Raw genomic sequence first — 21,009 nt, forward strand, 5'->3', positions numbered from 1 at the left:
CAGGCATCTGTTTGGTTTATAGCATTGTAAGTGGTTGTTAAATTAATTGTAGGGTATTGGATTCTGCCAAAACCACTAAATGCAGGAGACTTCAAATGAGGCTCAGAAATGTTTCCTAATACAGAACTGCTTGTTGTTTAACCTGTTAAACCCCGAGCCTGTTTTTCAGGTTTCAGGCTCGAAAATGACATTCCCAGAACAAATGACCATATCTTCCCTTCTAAAAGGGTTAGATTAATAATATTTGTTCTCAAAGTAATGATAAACCTGTGAGTTGGATGTAGAAAAGTCAGAAGAGATGTTTTTTATTTGAAAGAAAATTCAGATTGAACATGGTAAAAAACTGTAAATTATAGTGTCCGTCCAAAAAATATGTTGTACTTATAGTGAAAACTAACCTTGGATGATGGGTTAGTAGACTAAAAGCTTTCGGAATCCAAAGTACAACATATAATAAGTACCCTGTATCAAGATTGATGCAAAACAAGTGATATTTGACCTTTTTAGAGAGGTTTAGCAACAAAAAACCTCTTCTGGGGCCATTTGGGAGGATTTTCCATATCTCTGGCCCCCCTTGAAAAGAATAATCTAGATGCTTCAGTAATGAACAATTACAGGCCCATATCAAACCTCCCATTTCTAGGTATAATCATTGAAAAAGTTGTTTTTCAACAGTTGAGTAATTTCTTGCATTTAAATAGCCGTTTCGATGTGTTCCAGTCAGGCTTTCGTCCAAACCACAGCACTGAGACTGCTCTTGTAAAGGTCTTTAATGACATCCACTTAAACACAGACAGTGGCAGAACTTCAGTGTTAGTATTATTAGATCTCAGTGATGCGTTTGACACTGTTGACCACAACATATTACTAGACCGACTGGAAAACTGGGTGGGTCTTTCGGAAACAGTTCTAAATTGGTTTGAATCCTACTTAAAGGACAGAAACAACTTTGTCTCTATAGGTACATACACATCTGAGTTGACAAATATGACATGTGGGGTACCTCAAGGCTCCATCTTGGGGCCTCTTCTCTTTAACATCTACATGCTACCACTGGCTCAGATAATGAAGAACAACAAAATAAGTTACCATAGCTATGCGGATGACACACATTTACGTAACAATTTCACCAGGAAACTATGCTCCAATTCAAACACTGACACTAAGAAAGTGGACCACATCACTCCTGTTCTGAAGTCTTTACACTGGCTTCCTGTGTGTCAAAGAATAGATTTCTAAATACTGCTGCTGGTTTATAAAGCACTGAATGGTTTAGGCCCAAATTACATTTCTGACCTCCTGCTAAATTATGAACCATCCAGATCTCTCAGGTCTTCAGGGACTGGTCAGCTTTCTGTCCCCAGAGTCAGAACTAAACATGGAGAAGCAGCGTTCAGTTACTATGCTCCAAACATCTGGAACAAACTCCCAGAAACCTGCAGGTCCGCTGCAACTCTGACTACTTTCAAATCCAGGCTGACTTTTCTTTTTTCCGCTGCTTTTAATTGAACTATTCATATCTTAAACTGCACTGTAACTTTTATCCATGTATTTTTTCTTTTAATGTTTATTTTATTAGCTTTTCTTTTAAATGCCATTTTCTTAATGTCTTTCGTTTTTTGTAAAGCACTTTGAATTGCCTTGTGTTGAAAGGTGCTATATAAATAAACTTGCCTTGCAGGATTTTGACATGTGACATCTCTTTCTGACCGTCAGAGCCAATGGAATCGAGGGGAACTCCCACATAGTCCTTATTTGGTCATGTGTGTGTGTTAGACTGCCACATAGCCTAGACCGGAAGCAGCAGCCACTCTGGTGGCTACTATTAGCAGCTAACTTTTGCTCTCCGATCTTTACATAAAAATGGAATTATGGATTATAAATGAAATAATTTTTGTATACAGAGACGTTAAAAACCTATGGATTAACCGATTCAGCCGCGTTTTTTCTCATTTTAATGCCATTGAACATGTATTTTGATCAGATTGACAGCTACGGTGAGACGATCTCCCTAGAAGCTCCGTAAAGGTACGTGTTCCGATATCTGTGTTTGCTTCCCCTGTCGCGAGTTCGGATCACTCAGTGATGATACTATATACCTAAATAATCTGTGGAACCTCAGTTTTAATCGGATATCTTGTATGTGCAGCTACGATAAGTAATAAGGGTATCTTTTATCTTGAGTTCTGTGCCAATGTCCGTTAGCATTTTGTCCGTGTTTTGTTTTGGTAAAAATGGTTTGTATCGTCAGTTAGCTGAGATTATTTCCGTTAATCTGGTATAACACATTAATAGGTTTTTAAATATTAAGATCCCCTGAGACACAGTGTCTAGGGTTTAACAGGTTAATGGAAAATGAAGATTTGTAGTTGACATCAGTGTTGGACACCAGACAGGAGCATAATCACAAACAACCAGGGGTGTCAGAGTGGGAGAAACAGGGAGCGTTTCAGTAAAAGACTTATCTCAACGTTGGTAGGTTTAAAAAAGCCAAAGAACTCCGAAGCCTCATGCAAAGTTAAACAAGATCCATCCACGCCAGAGATCAGCACATTCCAAGTGGAATGTGCTGATCTTTTTATCTGATGATAAAAATATTTAGCTGTCCACTCCTCATTAAACACTCGGCACTCAATGTTGACTTTTTTTTTCTTTTGTCCACCCATTGTTACAGATGCAGGTTCAAAGGTGAATTATTGCGTCATGACGTAACCCTTTACGTGCCTTCTTATGACCCACACAGCGTTTTACGTCGCTGATTTTCTCCGCAACACCGCTCACAACAACATCAATAGAGGACTGCGTCAGGTAGTTTTTAATTATACGAAGCCAGATTAAATTAAATTACTACTTCTCCAACCTTGTACCTTTCTCCAGAGCGCCGTGGTGCATTGTTTATTAATGTGGTTCAGCTGCATTACCGCCCGCTGCTCGTGCACCGGAGTTTATTCTCCCGTTAACTCACGGCAGCTGGAACGTATTCACTGTGCGACTGTCACACAAGCAGCTGATAAATATCCCCGATCCCCATCAGTGAATGTGTTTCAGTCTGAAAGCTGTTTGGCATCACAACGCTGTTATGAACGTTTCTCTGGCATTCAACAGGTGATGTTAGCATAGCAACCGAAGCTAATCAGGCTATCTCGTATCATATTGTGGCATAAACCGTTTTCTACACAATCACACTAAGCCTGGTTCTAGTCACTTTGCTCAGCGCTACTGCTTGTTACAACTTGTACTCAGGCCCTGGGGCTGATAGGTGTTGTAGGCCCCCTATTTAAACAACAAATCAAAGTCATTTATAGCCTCGGCAGGCTCTGTGATCGCACTTCTCCACCCTGCTCTGCGCGCCTGGTCCTCTCCTCCAGATGAGTGACGTATCGGGCCTCCCTCATGTATCTGTCCGGTTGCCGTTGGCTCCCCTCCACGTAGCAAGTCCTCGTTGTCCTCTCATCTCCTCCAACAGATAATGTCCCTCCTGTCTGTTTTTCCTCTCCCGCTACTCCATCACTATCAGAACCAGACGGCCTACTTGGCTCCGAGGCCCCGCGGCCGGCACCGCTACCGCTCGGTACAGAACTCATCTGTCCTTCCTCCTCATCCCGGCCTACAGGTTTAAAATAACCTGCAAGCTTCGGCATTTTTTGTAATAGCTGCTTGTCTCGAAACTCCTTTTCCCTCAACAATTTCCTTTCCCGAGCGCCACTCTCAAACTTTTTCTCCTAAACAACCTTCATCGGTCACTCAATCGCTCGCAATTTGAATAAGTCACATGTGAAGCATATTCTCATTCTGATTGGCTGTTCAGTGGTGCCCACTGACTGTTTCGGAGTCATCTCTGGAATCCATCGATCTGATTGATTAGCGGAGCAAATGATCAAAATACTACGGAGGGAAGATATTTTCGTTTGGATTACTGGTCTGGGGGAAGCTCGCTAGTGTGTGTGTTTGTGTAATTTTGCGTTTGTGTGTATTGTGTTTGTTTCCCGGGGAAAACACTCACGAGAAACACCGGCTGTTGTTCTGCCTGCTGTGACGTCAAGTTACTCCGTTCTCCGCTTGTAATTATGCCGAAGCTTCAAAGTTGTATTTATCATCTGAATTTGCAGAAACAATTTTAATATTCTGAAAGCCAAGACTTTGTTTAATTGAAATCAGACGAAAACAAACTGTAACGGACCCTGCCGTGTTATCTATGATTACTATACGCCTACCTTCATAATGTCAGCCGGAGGGAGGGGGAGTGAGTGGCGAGTGAGAGCTGTCATCTTCCCTTTACAAGCTTCAAAAATGTATTTATCGTGTGATCTTGGAAATAAAAGTGTCATATTCTGAAAGCCAAGACTTTGTTTATTTAAATGTGTTTTAAAAACATCAGGAAAAAAAAAAAAAAATGTAATTTACATTTTTTTTATAACTTTTTTATTGGCTCATGATAGGCCCCTGATCTCCGTAGGCCCCTGGGCTTCAGCCCAGGTCAGCCCCTGCTTGTACTCGCCATGAACTGTTATTGCTCAGGTTAATCTCGACCCCCTCCAATGTAAGCGTGACGTATTTGGTTCTTAGATCTTGCCGGCTCCAGCAAAAGGTAAATTGTGTCTAGAGTGCGCCATCAACTGAAATGCCGGGTATTGCAGGAAAAAGGCAAAATGAATGCGGTCTTTACTATCATTTGGACAATTTTGTACCAATATTCGGCGGGCCGGATTCAAAAGCCCAACGGGCCGTATATGGCCCGCGGGCCTTAGTTTGCCCATGCCTGCTCTACACCATCAACTTTAACCCAACCAGATGAGAAAACATCACCTCATTGTTGATCACATTCTCACCTCTGAGGGAAAAAGGTTTAATTGGCCCGTACTCGTTTTCAATGATATGCAATGGCCATCTGATGCTTTTTAGCAAGTGATTTAATTATGTTTTTTAAAGAATTTTTAAACAGCTTGTGTTTGGCCTCAAACCTCACGCACCACATATGTAATATGGGGCCAATTTTTCTTATAGAGGATGAGTAATGGATCATAACATGATGCTTAGGTATCAAGTTTTTATGTGGATACAAAAGCTTAAATAGTTTGTGATGTTCAACAATCAAATGCTTTAACCCTCCGGCATCATTCGATTGGACTACGCAGATTAGTCATTCGAGACAAAAATGTCCACTGCAAAAGACTTTGATAAAACCATTATATTAAAAGGTTTTTTTCACAACTGTTTTGGGTTCAATCTTTAAAGCAACGTCCGCCCTAATAGTAAATACCAAAAACACAAAATGTGTCAAAGTTTGTCAAATGCCCCGAGGGGACGGTTTGCCTGGCACGAGATGAGATGCGTATCCATGGCGATGTAGAAGCTCAATCTTGCTTTTCTGCCGCCCGACAGTGAGGAGGTAAGGCTGCCGACCCTGCTGGTTGCGGAGATGCTCCTCCAAACTGCAGCATGACGAGGGTTGAAACACGCAATAAGGAAACAGATAATTAGACAGAGAAAAGTGATTATTCTAATATTTTGGCAATGGCTTGTGCAAGAAGTGAATGAATCCATTTCATTTTCAACAACCCTCAAGTGAGAAGATGACGTGTCACACATTATTATGATTGCCTCAATGTAATTTATGTAATAATGTATGGAAGACTACAAGTCTCTCCACTGCATCACAGTAGGGCTGCACGATTTTGGGGAAAAATCTAATTGCGATTTTTCTGACAGATATTGCGATTCGATTTGCGATATTTGTTTTTAAGCGACCCAACGGAAGTTTATTGTAAAATGCGGTCATATCTCCGGCTAGGAAGGTCGTATCAACGTGCTCCCGTCTCTAGCACCCCGCAGCCCGAGCTACGAGTGAAAGAACTAAACTTACATGAAACTTCCGTTGGGTTGCTTTAAAGTCAAGCTTCAGTTTAAGATTCACCCTTAGCACAGTTTCTATCAAAACCAGAGAGAATGCAAACAATTATTACTAACACCATTTCTAGGAATCGTTTGAAACCAAAAAAGAAATGATTCAAATTTGTTTCAACCTCTTGCAGACACTGCCTCTCGTGTATCGTCAACCCTCTGTCTCTTACTCGGGACATCCTCAAGGATTACAGTCGAAGCACTTGAGCTGAAGCTCGAGTCAGACCTCTCGGAGGCAGAGGACAAGGAGCATTCAGAAAATAATGCATTTGAGTGCTTTTCTTCAAACTCAAAGACACTTTACGGAGTACCCATCTTTATATCTTACCGTCATTCGAGAAAACTGTGAGAACCACATTGCCTTGTCTAACGAGGTCGCTGAATATTTCTGCATCAACTTCTGCATCCTTGTATATCAGGAGGAAGGCAGCATCTCTCAATGACTGGAAAGATAATACAAATAAAACTCAATGGGCTTTTGAAGTCAGCACTGTTTTATTTATTTATTTGGCAGGGACAGGGCACATTGAGTGACATTTCTGTAAATGCGCCAGTTAGCCAACAGGCTATGTTTCATCTGCAGTCCCTGGACAGATGTTGAAAGTCATCCTAAAAAAAAAAATCACTTCAAATGACAGGTAAATACAATCAGTAAAACAACATTCAACAGAGATGCTTATATCATAAAAGCATATATAAAAACTAAAAACATATTCACAAAGCAGACGGATAGCAACAGGTACAGGTTGTGTCAGTGTGGACAGAGCTGATTTCCCACTGTTTCTTGTTCACATTAATTCACCTTTTAAATGACCTCTTCAGTTCAAGTTTAAAAGTTGATGGTTTATCTTGTGCTTGTTACACATTGCATTTTAAAAAGATTTTTAGCAAATGAATCCCCATTCATGAAATGTGGCAAAAGGCATGTAACGTTAAAGAAAAAGAGTAAAGAATATCAGGACGTTTTTAGGTTTTTTTAAAAGAATATAGGTTACTGTTTATAATAATATATATAAGTTATTTAACTTTGTACCTAAGCAAAGATAAAGTAAAATCATTACAGACCCATCACACACACTACCTTGCAATAGTTCTGCTGTACAAAATCACAAACTGCTGTACTGTAAGAATAGAGGGAGATAGAAAATGATCGAGAGAGGGAAGAGAAACAGACACAAAGCCAGAGAGAGTGATACAGAGGAAGAGGGGTGTGTGTGTGTGGCCTAGCATTACTATACTTGTGGGGCCCTAAATCTGATTACACAGTCACGTGTGGGGACTCGCCTCCCTTATGGGGAGAAATTGGAGAATCATTCATTTTAGGGTGAAGGTTAGGATAAGTCTCCAGGAAATGCATGTAAGTCAATGTAATGTCCCCTGAAGTGATGTATACATGGTGTGTGTGTGTCATTATTACATTGTGTGGCCATGCATCAGACAGCCCAGTCACGCCGTGGGGTCCAATTTTTTTGTGGGGTTCAAAACCCTGGACCCCAGAAATGTTACCTCATATTCATTAAAATTAAGGTCAGAACTATGCCCTGTGAAGTTTTCAGGGTTGTCCCCAAAAATCACTTTTACCAACTTAGTGTGTATAAGTGTGCTAACAGGAGGTAACTCAGTATCGGCCACTACTGGCCAAGGCAGGTACTGCATCCCACACACACATTCCATTCTCCACACACACTTTGCTGAACTGCGCATGTGCAAGCAGCCATCTTCCAACATATTTAGCTGTTTGATTAGCTGGTAGCACTTGTGTCTTTAATGAAATACAGAATTAAAAACACAAATGTATACATTTTTGGTGAGTTTGACTTGTGTTGTCACAATAACAAGCAATGAATCATTAATCATTAATTAGGTAAATAACAAATATAAAAAGATTTGAGAGATTACAGACTACAGCTGTTGTTAGCATAAATGCTAACTTAACATTGAAAACGCCATAGACAAGCTAAACATTTGCAAAATGCTAAAATATTATGTTCTAAGAGTGCTCCGATCTTGTGCTTAAGTAAAAGAGTACTCAGATATTCCACTTGTCACATTTTTCATACCTGATTAGTTTGCATCCCTGTATTAGGGCTGTCAAGTTAACGCATTAACGCCACTAATTATTTTAACGCGATTAACGCATGTGTATTTTTTTTCCTCGGCCACCCGTAGTTTCAGAGCACATCGAGTTTAAAATACCATCTACAAGCTGATGCTGACAGCCCCGCTCCTGCCGCCCGCTTGTGGCAGACCACACTTCCACGCTCACCGGCAGGCACCGACTGGCCATCGGGAGGACCGGGAGGGTGTGTGTGTGTGTGTGTGGCCCGAGCGAGAGAGAGACCTTACGTGCATTGTTGTTGTTAGCATCTGGTGCTAGCTAGCTGCGCTAACGGATATAAGGAGCTGTTTAAATGAAAACAGAGGAGCGCTCTATCCACACAACTGCGCCGAGCACTTGACTTGATGCAGGAAGCAGACAGCGGGACATTGTAGGAGAAGTCAGCACACTCAGCACTGATGCAACATGATTGCAGCGTCCAGGCAGCTACCGTTCGAGCATATGCCTTAAGTTGCACATAGCTCCAACGATCCCACCCCATTTGTATTGTATGAGAGAGGTTCCAGGTTGTTGTGTTTAATATTCATGAGAATATTTGTCATTGTTCAAATGGTAATAAACATTAGCATAAAGCATATTTGTCCACTCATATGTTGATAAGAGTATTAAAAACTTGAAAAATATTCCTCTAAGGTTCATTTAGAACAGATAAAAAATGTGCGATTAATTTGTGATTAATCGCGATTAACTATTTTAATCGACTGACAGCCCTAATATATATATAAAATACAAATCTAAATGTTAATAAATAGCCTTGTTTTAATGGTCAGATCGGGTCACCTTGATTTAAATATTGGGATATTCATGGTGGGCGGAGAGAGGAATTCTCATTGTGATAGCATGACCACCCTTACAGGATGTGCTGACTATTTAAAACAAGCGCTCCATATGAGGAGAGAACCACGTGGATTTCGTTTTGCACTTCACTGGCAGTGGGATCGTAGCTAATGAAAAGGTAAGTTGTGACTATACACTTTAAATGCACATATTTTACTGAACATTAACCAGGTAGCTTACATTCAGACTATGAAAATGTGTTTGCATGCTTTAAAATGTAGCAATCAACATGAAGTAACTCAGTAAAAAGAAGTTATTGCAACAGGTTTTGTATATTAATAATTTCACTTTGGGGAGATTGCTAGCTAACGTTAGCTAACGTTGCTAGCATTGAAACACCTGCTTAGTCTGCTTCAATCTAGGACTGCTCAATTAATCGTATTTTAATCGCAATTACGATTATGGCTTGCAACGATTACGAAAACAACGTAATTGAAATAAAACGATTATATATATATTTTTTTTTTTCGAAATAATTTTTTTATTGGTTTTTCAGTTGAATTGTAATTACAGTTCAGGGTAATCAACTGTTAAAACATACTGTTCACATGTTTTTTCTCCAATAAATTGATGTTTTCAAAGTAAATGGATAATCGTTTTATCAATTATTGACCCAAATAATCGAGATTATGATTTTTGCCATCATCGAGCAGCCCTACTTCAATCCATCAACTAGATGTAGTTGGCTAATACTTAAAGTATTTTAATGAATTGCAATAATTATGGTGGTGTCTGGTCACATTAAGCGTCATTGTTTTTGATTATAGCATACAAAATGGCGGGACTGAGACGCAGGAAACCCCCGCTCACGGATGCGATCGAACATGCAAGCAAGGCAGTTGACAAGACTGCAAAATTGGAAGTGATGTACATCAACTCTTTTAAAAGGCATGTCTTTTTTTCATCAGTACAATTTGTGTTTTTATGTTCAAAGTTGTATCAGATCCTACAACCTTACTAGTACTCAGAGTTCATTGATTAAAGTGCTGTTGCATCCTCATACTATTGAGAGATTTTGTATTGAAGGGCCTGATGGGAAAGCTGAATTGTTTGCCTGGTCTAGTGTGCCAGGATAATGTATAAACCAAACCAGAGCTAATAACTATTATTATAAAACTATCTAGTGTTGGTGGATTTGAATAAAAAACCATGGCAAGAAGATGAATAACTGTACATTTAATCATTTTAATAATAACCTGTAATTGGGATAGGTCGAGGGGTCTTTGTTACTTCTCATTTCCAAAAAGGAGACTTTGTGGTGGAGTACAGAGGGGAATTAATACATTCTGAAGAATCACAAAGGAGGAGGAGGATATATCATGTCAGATGTGCTGTCTTTATGTTTGACTTCTACTGGCAAGAAAGAACATGGTGGTAAGTCCTAAATACAATTTTACATACTTGAAATTCAGTTGCAAGTTGTTATTTTATGAACATAAAACGTGGTTTAGTATTGATGCTGCACAAGAAGATTCCAGTCTCGGAAGATTAGTCAATGATGACCACAAACATCCAAACTGCAAAATGAAGAAGGTCATGGCAGAGAACAAGCCACACCTCTGTCTCTTTGCTCTTCGAGACATTAATCCTGGAGAAGAGATAATATACGATTATGGAGGAACTGATTGGCCTTGGAGAAAACAGGTTTGAAAAATATATTTGCAACATTTCAAGTAGATTTGACAACGATTTATTTGCTTATGGGTGTGTTAGTAAATATTAGATTAGGAGATATTCTCTTTCCTCGCATTTAGACTAACAGTTGTTTCTACCTTCTAATTTTTGGATCAGGTAAATGCACCGTCTTATCAATAATAATGTTGAATTATTCTTCAGGTTGGAGAGCAAGCTACTGCCATCGAGTCTTCTGAGGCTGAGATCCCCAGTACGAGTGAGCCAGCTCCTCAGAGATCTTCAATCTCCGGCACACAGGTATGTCTTCAATGGATTTTCCCCTTGACTTAATTTCCCTAATAATTCAGTATTTACAAATGTCCTGCTTTATTGATATTTGGTATTGGCCGTTGATGGTTCAAATTGGCTTTTCTGTATCTCTGAATGTGTGCTGCTGAACACAGTCAGGTTTTTGTGATTAAATGGGGTCCAGTCAGGGGGCCTAAAGCAGAGTAGTTTCACACACATGTCAGGGGTCCTGTTGTTGTGGGGTCCACGTTACTGTGACCACATTTCAAGATGCTGATTAGACAGCATGATCATTGCACAGGTGTGCCTTAGGCTGGCCACAATAAAAGGCCACTCTGAAACGTGCATTTTTGCTTTATTGGGGGGGTCCGAAAACCAGTCAGTATCTGGTGTGAGGGGTAGGGTTAGGGTAATGTTGTGAATCGAGTGGCCCATGGTGGTGGTGGGGTTATGGTATGGGCAGGCGTATGTAATGGACGACGAACACAGGCCACTCGATTCACAACATTACTCTACTCTACCCCTACCCCTACCCCTCACACCAGATACTGCCTGGTTTTCGGACCCCCCCAATAAAGCAAAACTGCACGTTTCAGAGTGGCCTTTTATTGTGGCCAGCCTAAGGCACACCTGTGCAATAATCATGCTGTCCAATCAGCATCTTGATATGCCACACCTGTGAGGTGGGATGGATTATCTCGGCAAAGGAGAAGTGCTCACGATCACACATTGTTTCAGATTTGTGAACAATATTTGAGAGAAATGGTTATTTTGTGTAAATAGAAAATGTTTTAGATCTTTGAGTTCATCTCATGAGAAATGGGAGTAAAAACAAAAGTGTTGCGTTTATAAATAATAATGTATTCCCAGATGTGATATGTGGGATATTGAAAGTGTGAAAAGGGACAAGATTAAATTGTGTTAAGAAAAAAAGAAGATAATGAGAAACTAAATATATTATCATAATTACATTCTTAAGTAATCTCCCTTTATGTCTAACATAAAAGTTTTGAAGGTTACATTCTTCCAGTGACCTTACACCCTCATTTAAATCAGCCACAAGTTGTTTTTTAAGTCCTTTTTGGGACGTTTGTCATATAATAATGCCGTTCTTAAAGGAGGGGTAGGTAAGTTTCAGAAACCGGCTAGAGATACACTGTTATATTCCATGGAATGCTCTTAACATCCCGATAGCAATGAATATCTGAAGTGCTTTGACAAAAAATCCATAAAAATATGTCTGTGGAATCCGTAGTACTGTAAAAAGCACGACCAATCATCTGAGCCGGCCCGGCTAAAGTAACTGGATGGCCTACCTGCCTGCCAGCCTTCCATCTGGGCACAAACGTATCTCGTATCCTCATTGGTCATGTGCGCGTTCGTGTGTGTTGGAGGAGGGGCTCTGTGAGGAAGTGGCAGATTTTCTCCGGTTGTGTATTTTCAAATTCTAGCGCACTTTCTCCATTACCTACCCCACCTTTAAAGGTGGGGTAGGTAAGTTTGAGAAACCGGCTCGAGATCGCTAGAAATTGAAAATACACAACCGGAGAAAATCTGCCACTTCCTCACAGAGCCCCTCCTCCAACACACACGAACGCGCACATGACCAATGAGGATACGAGATAAGTTTGTGCCCCGATGGAAGGCTGACAGGCAGGTAGGCCATCCAATCCGCAGGCTAAACGGATTGGTTGTACTTTTTACAGTACTACGGCTTCTACAGATGACGTTTTTTTTATGGATCTTTTGTCAAAGCACTTCAGATATTCATTGCTACAGTATCTGGATGTTAAGAGCATTCCATGGAATATAACAAAGTGTATCTCGAGCCGGTTTCTGAAACTTACTCCCCACCTTTAAATGGCAATACCTTTTTGTGTACACAATCCAGTTATTCTTTTGAAAATTAAAAGTCTAATAACAACAATCTCCTTGTATTTACTGGAAAGCTCTATAATAACATTGTATTGCTTAAATGAAAATTACAATTACTATTTAAGCAGAATACCCTTATAAGCATGACTTATATGGCTTCAATAATTAACACTTAGAACACAAACCCCTCTTTATTTAAAAAGTAGGAAACTGATGTAAATGTACTGTGAGTCTCATTCACGAGTTCAGACATCCCTGTGTCACAGTGGGTAAATAATAAAAAGCATTACTATAATAGCTTAAATATTAATTAAAATGCTATCCGTACATTAGAATTCAATATAATTGTGTCACTCAACAGAAGCTACATGTTGACAGAGTACTTAGATACTAATAAAGGACTGGCTTACCTAAAGCCAGTTGAGCAGCACATGAAATGCTTGGCTCTATGAAGCCTGATGTTCTTTTTGATTCTGTTTTCTTCAAGGTTGTGTCTTCCTGGTCGAATGCACTTATTGTAAGTCGCTTTGGATAAAAGCGTCAGCTAAATGCAATGTAATGTAATGGTGAAAATCCTTCTGCATCATGATAGCTCTCACTTTGACAGTCAAAGGTGTTGCATTGTTACCTAAAGTAAGTTTAGTAATAGTGTGCAAAGTGGCCCCACTAATGTTTTAAACCAGACAGTGTATTTTTGGAGCCCACACATGACTAAAAGCCAGACAGTGTGTATACATGGACCCCTCCTGTAACTCTGTACCAGACCCCATGAAACAGGTTATAGTCCGGTCAGTGACCTCTACTTTCTCCGATTGATAATTTGAAGTGAAATCTTTGTTTGAGTCCACTTCAGGATTCTGCCTGATTTTTTACAGTGCTGTACAACCTCCAGAAAGGGTGGACCCCAAAAGGGATGGTCTGGTCAGGTACCCCCAGAATGTAATAAAGACATGGGAGTGTGTGTGTGTCCTAGCATTACTATACTTGTGGGGACCTACATCTGTTTACATAGTCACGTGTGGGGACTCGCCTCCCTTATGGGAACAAATTGGAGGTCCCCATGAGGGGGATCATTAATTTTAGGGTGAAGGTTAGGGTTAGGATAAGTATCCAGGAAATGCATGTAAGTCAATGTAATGTCCCCTGAAGTGATGTATACATTGTGTGTGTGTGTGTGTTAGAGGTTGGACTGCAATGCTGCAAAAAAGTATTACAGATTGTGTTACCTACTACTCTATAGACATGTGTAAACCTGTACTGCCACTCTGTGGTCAAAGACAGTAACACATTATAATTGTTCAAGTGGAGAACTAGAAAAAGTAGTAATATCTTTAGTTTACATTGAAATAGCCAAACCACAAGAATACAGTGTTTCAAGTTATAGGGATCTCTCCCTGAGGTTTCTCCCATGTTCCCCTTTAAACTGTGGGTTTTCTCTGGAACGATGTGAGGGTCTGAGGACAGAGGGTCTGAGGACAGAGGGTCTAAGGACAGAGGGTCTGAGGACAGAGGGTCTAAGGACAGAGGGTCTGAGGACAGAGGGTCTGAGGACAGAGGGTGTCGTATTCTCATACTGATATTCTGCACAAACTGTGCCGTTGTATTTGCTGTAAAGTGTAGACTATTTTTATTATATGTGCAGCACTTTGGCTCCACCAAAAATAGTTAAATGTGCTATATAAATAAAACTTGATTTGATAGTCATGCATTTAAAAGATCTTACTTGCGTAAGAAAAGCACAAATATAAGTAGGTATTTCTTCTTAAAGTATCAAAAGTCAAAGTAGTAATTGTGTTGATTGAATTATTCAAAGTTGTGTATTTCGTGTGTATAATATATAGTTTCATTCTTATGGTTATTTCACTGGAGCTGGTATTTGTCTGAATTAAAAAATATGTACAACTAATTTATAAAGTGATTGAATTGTGGTTAAAATGTTATATGTAAGGGATAATGTGCTGCGACGCGGTCATTATGGGGAAAAGAACACCGACAGGCTGATCAGGAGCCCGACGCGAAGCGGAGGGATCTAGATCGGCATGAAGGTGTTCTTTTCCCCATAATGACCGCGTCGCTGCACATTATCCCGCTTATTACATGGCCACATTCTCAACAAAGTAACGTTATGACTCCCAATATTAATTGAAATGCTTTTATGGATTTAGAAAATGATTTTATTGATTTAAAAAATAGTTGTATGTATTGATTTAAATTGACATGCATCCGCGAAGAAAAATAGTCCGTTGTTACTGTTTGAACTAACGTAGCAACGGCAGGAACTGCTTCGATAGCGTTTTTGAGGAGCTTTCTGATTACAGATTTGAAAACATCGCTGCTTGCTTTAAAAGTAGCACAATTCATTATGTCAAACCTTGGAAAGTATCTCGATATCCCTGCCCTGATGCCAAAGTAACTGCACACTGTATGTTTTGCCATTTGATGTATATGTCTGGACCGCTGCGTAAAAAGGAGGGTTACTTCTCCGCTGTTTTCTTGTCCCTCTTGTCTTTTTCTTTTCTTCACTGGGGACTCATCAGCCACTAACCATTACTCCAAATTACTGTGCTCTCCAAATATATTAAAATGAATGTTAAAATCCTCCATGTTGCTATCACACGACAGCGGAAAACTAAAGACAATCAGACAGTTTGCTTGCTTTTCAAACTGTTACATTTGAAAAACAGTGAGAGCGTCTCTTGTCAGTTTGAAAAGCCAACGGGAGGACCTGCTTGCGTTTTTGAGGAGCTTTTTGATTACAGATTTGAAAACATCGCTCCTTGCTTTAAAAGTAGCACAATTCATGATGTCAAACCTTGGAAAGTATCTAGATATCCCTGCCCTAATGCCAAAGTAACTGGCAAGTGAATATGTGTCGCCGTTTGATGTCTATGTCTGGACCGCTGCGTAAAAAGGAGGGTTTCTGCCCGTTACTTCTCCGCTGTTTTTCTTGTCCCAGTTCCAAAAGCAAACTGCATGCAGTTTGCTTTTGGGCCCAACTGTATACAGTTCAATCGACCGGACTTCTTTCTGAAGATGTGAGCGTCCTTAACTCCTTGACAGCGGTCTGTCTGTTCGGTATTAACAACGTGTCACGTGTTCTGAATTGACCAATCAGAATCGAGTATTCAACTAAGCCATGTAATAATATATGTTATGGTATTGTATTAAACATAGAAAATACATCTTTACTTAAACGGTTACTAGTTAAAACATTTGTAACGATTAACACATGTAATGGGAAGACGACAAAAGCAACGGTTACCGCCATTGCCCCGGCAACTTGCTATTAACCTTCAGATTAAGCAAATGTGTATTTCGGCGGTTGGTGTAAAAGTGTGGAATTCTCAACAGAAGGATCTAAAGAATTGTATATGTATTTTTCAGGTAAAGAAATTGTATAAATTAAGAAGAACGGGACTATATGAAGCGGGATGTGAATACGTTTATGTACTCTGGTCCTGCATATTTTAAATATTGTTGATGTCTTTGATTTGATGTCTGTTTTTTATTTGCAGGTCCCATTGTTGTTGTTGTTGTTATTATGCGCCGCTTTCCACCTTCTTCTCCAGTAGGACTCAGATGAGGGTGTTGCACTTTTCCTTTTCTACATGTGATGTTTTGGTGTTGTGTTTTCTTTGTTTCTTTCCGTTATCAAGTGGGAAATAAGTGTTTTTTGTGTTTCTCTTATTATCCTAAGATACCGTTATGTTTGGCTGAGAAAAAGGTGATATTCATGTTCACGTTCACACAGTCGGTGATTTTTGCCGGCCGTCTTTCCTGCGACGGCAGTTTTTCTGTATTTCCTTTCTCCTGTAATATGACTTGATCGCTTTGAACTCCGCCCACTGAGCTCTGATTGGTCAGCAGGCGGTGCTTTCACTGAGTTGAGCTCTTAGCCTGCAACCTAACCTGCTCCGGAGCAGGTTAGCCGCTCAGCATCAGTTACCATGGAGATCTAGCCTGCTAAAAAGAGAACCAGTTTCGTAGGACCGGAAAGCCCGAGCTTTCCCTGAAGTTAGCCGCTAAGCGAACATCCTGCTTCGTAGAGAACAGGCCTCTGGAACATTTCTAAACAGCAACATTTTCTTCTATGACTTTTCCCTTCGTTTCGTATCCAACCCATCAGAACCTGGGATTGGTGATTGTGTCTATGTATTCCATAGTCATAGCAGCATCTCATGAGCGCATTACAGATATAATTTAATAATCAGAATCAATCTTGTAATGTTATATAAAAATAGACTCCACAGAAACAGGAGACATGTATCCCTACAGGGAGTAGGCTGATCTGAACAGGTGGGGTTTTGAGGAGGGACGTGAATGTGGTGATGGTGTCAGACTGTCGGATGTGAAGGGGGAGAGTTCGATAGTGTGGGTGTGTTACGGCCGCTGATTCCCCGGTCCTATTTAGTCTCTTCTGGGTGTATGTATGTAAATGAACTGTGCAGTGGCCCTGATGTCATTGGCTGCCCATCCTCTGGTCCGCCCCGAAGACTGTGATTGGAGCTGACGGGCGCACCTTCCGGGGGAGGACTTTAAAGACGGTCGACTGACATAATTCGGGAGGCTCTGCTGTGTGTGTACAGATGACTCACTGTTGCTGTTAACGGTGTACCTCATGTGCTCGTGGTTATTGTGATGTATGGTGTTGAGCTTAGGTTAGCATTATGTCGAGTTGTTGTAGCTGTGTTTACCTACCGTCTCTTTTTGTTGTGAATTCTCTATTTTGAACAGGCTCATTTTACTAGAGTCCTCCTTTTGTTTGTTCTTTAGTTTAACCTGCGAGCTTTTGGCCTTTTGTTTAACGTGTTGTACAAATAAACCCAGTGTGAGAAAACGTTTTTAGAGAGTACTTGTCCATGGACAAGTGAGTTTGGAAATGTACTTGTCCGAATACATTTTTCACTTGTCCATATCTATACTTTGTGCATGCATTGCTGCACCTATTTTAAATATGATTACATATCAACATAAAGCACACACGAATCTAGGTTACTGGAGGTAACATTTTATTGTTTATTTGTTCATATTGTTCACAGTGTCTGGTTTCTGAACTTCTACCATCAAGGCACATCAAATGAATGACAGATATAAAATAATAAGATAAAACAACTAAGTACTAACAATATAATGTTGTCTCCTCTGTGGGACTAGTAGACATGCTAGCAGAAAGGTATGGCTTCAGGCTCAGGGTGGTTGTTCACTGCAGCTGTCTCCCGAGCTGTGGGGCAGCACTCCACTGGTTCTCCTCACACCGAGCTGTGGGGCAGCACTCCACTGGTTCTCCTCACACCGAGCTGTGGGGCAGCACTCCACTGGTTCTCCTCACACCGAGCTGTGGGGCAGCACTCCACTGGTTCCTCACACCGAGCTGTGGGGCAGCACTCCACTGGTTCTCCTCACCCCGAGTTGTGGGGCAACACTCCACTGGTTCCTCACACCGAGCTGTGGGGCAGCACTCCACTGGTTCTCCTCACCCCGAGTTGTGGGGCAACAGGCACAGGTAAGTTGCTGTTCACTGCAGCAGGCTTTGGGGCAGCTTTGACATACCTCTTGGTCTGAGCAGATGCTGGCTCTGGGTCAAACTCTGCCACTGTGGTGGTGATGTGGCTGACCCTCATGAGCGACCCCAGAGTTTCATTGGTCATCTGGGATTGTCTGGATGTTTTTATGAGGTTCATGAGGGAACATCCACGCTCCACGGCAGCAGAGGAGGGAGAAAGGGTGACCATTACTGTACTGCCATTTTTATCGCTATCTCCGACTTTTATTTTTGTACTCTATTTTATATTTTATTTTTTGATTTCTTATTATTATTTGTCTTTTATCTCAAAGCGTATCAGTATCCCTTGTTGTGAAGCACTTCGAGATTTGTCTTGGCAGATGAGAAGCGCTATATAAATTAAATATATTATTATTATTACCATCATGTACACCAGAACCAGGACGTCCTTCACATCTGGGTGGTTCTCAGTGAGAAGGTCACTTATGACCTCCTTGGGGGGCTGCCTCTGCCTGTACTTCAGTCTGGCCTTGAGAGCTGGCCACTGTCTAGGGATGTTGGTTACCTCCTCCTCACTGAGAACGGACTCGAAGTGGGTCACCATGTTCATAACCTGAACATCACCATATGTAGCTAGTTGTGCGTCTGGGACGTTCCTGGGGTCAAGAACATGGAAATCACTGAAAGGGGTATCCTTCAGGAAGGAAACTCTCTTCTCTAGGAACTTCACACAATTCTCCAAGAAGGAATTCTTCACTGTTTCTGGAATACCTGTTCCTTTCAGTGAAGCGATGTGTCCATTGTTCTGACTGTCAAACGTGCCATCCTTGCAGGTTGCCATGGAGACATCACCTCTATTATGCTTAAGGCCTTCCAGCTTGATCCTGGCCTCACACAACTTTACATCAACATCAGAAATGAACAGATCATTACTCTGGAATGCCAGACTCACGTTGGCCAACACTTCCAAGACATCTACCATAAAGTGGAGCCCATCAACACACTGTGCAGACTTCAGTACCTTCAAGTACCCCACACACTCAGCTCCTTCGTCTGTGTTTCTGTTTGAAGCCTCTTCCATGTGTAGGATGACGGAGTTGTAATTTTTGATTACAGCCTTGTATGCCCGGAGTCTTGACGCCATCCACCTAGTGCCACAGGGTGCTGAGAAATAGACAGGATTAACGGCTGATATGGCGTTCACCTCCCTCCTACGTTCACCAGATCCATAGTAGAATCTGTAGATGGGGTCCAGTCCTTTCTCTACGATGTCAATGAAGTCAGTGGCTTTGGTGGCATCTCGGAGCTCCAGCTGATGTGGAGCACACCAAATCGAAATGAGCACATGCCCCAACAATTCCCGCAACTTCACAATAACTCCTCCCTTGCACCGTGGTTAACGCTGGCACCATCAAATGTGCAGCCTATTATTTTCTTCTTTATGTCTCCATCTGTTAGGTCGACATGATGTCGGGCCTCGAGGAGGGCTGCCAGAACACCATTAGCATCAGCTGACTTTACAGCCATGAACTCTGTCGCTGGAAGTCCATCTTTGACATACCTGAAGATAGAAAATACATAAAGTACATCAATAAAGTGCAATAACATTTTTTTAAATGATTTGGCTTATATAAACCTTCCAGTGTTGCCTTCACCTTTTTTTAAGACTAAGAACACTAAAAAGCAACTTCACCTTCATTCGCTTTAAACTATATACTTTACCTGTTAAAAACTTTTAAGTTAACTGAAAATGTAAACTAATAAAATGATTGTGAATTAATGACTCATAAACAAAAGGCCCTTTTGGAGATAAAATGTAACTTAAATAAGACTTACAAAATAATAATTACCTAACATATACATTCTCCTGTTCTGTCACAGATATATCCGTGGATCCATCTCCCATCAGAGCGAAGAATCTTGAAGCCTTGAGGTCTTCAGAAACTCTGTCCTTCTCCACTTCTGCAATGGCCTGCACAAATGCCTTGCACCCCTTATCGTTTCGGTACTGTCGGTATTTTAATGCCATTCTTCTCTTGAAGTTCGATGAGGCCCTCAAATGAACGGAAAGGCAGCTTTTGTTTGGCGACATAAAACGCAGTGTTGAACATGGGTTTCAGTTGGTCGTCCATATGTTCTGCCTGCTTCTTGAGAGCCACAGACATTGGCCCCGTGCCTTTCTCTGTGACCTCTTTCCTTTGAATGCAGAGAAGGTGATATTTGCTGGACTCGTGTGACGGAAGTGTCTCAATGCGTTTTGACCCTGTGTCACCCTCGTACCGTTTACTGCTGTGGTCAGCAATGGATGGATATTCTCTGCAGACCTCACAGAACATGATGTCGTCCACACATCTTACCCACGGAAACTGGGTTTTCCAAGTCTCAATGAATGTTCTTTTCCTCTTGGGTGTCAGGGCGATGTCACTCTTGGCCTTTTTAGATGGACCAGCCATTGGTGAGATAACGGAACATGGCCTTTTAGCAGAGGCTTTCTCGTGACTGGGGGGGCCATCGTTCTGCTCACACTCTGGGACTTTCTGAGGACTCGTTTCAGCATGTTCAGGCTGTTGTTCAGACTCCTGTTCTTGCAGACAAATTATAGATTTTTGTCAACATGAATGTTAGGTACTCGTAGACTCCCCACAAACCTTTCTGCATTTTTTGGGGTTTTTTTCTGAAATAATTTGATATGTCCCTTTCAAGCCCCTTGGTACATAAAGAGCCCCTTTCAATCCCCCCCTTTTAAAAGAAAACAATATTTTACATCGGTCTACCCCTTTTTTATTATTTATTTTATTAATTTCTTATTTCATAGTTTTTCATTATTTTATTTTTGATTTGATCAACCTGT

Source organism: Pseudochaenichthys georgianus, chromosome 10, assembly GCF_902827115.2.
Source record: "Pseudochaenichthys georgianus chromosome 10, fPseGeo1.2, whole genome shotgun sequence".
NCBI lineage: Eukaryota > Metazoa > Chordata > Actinopteri > Perciformes > Channichthyidae > Pseudochaenichthys > Pseudochaenichthys georgianus.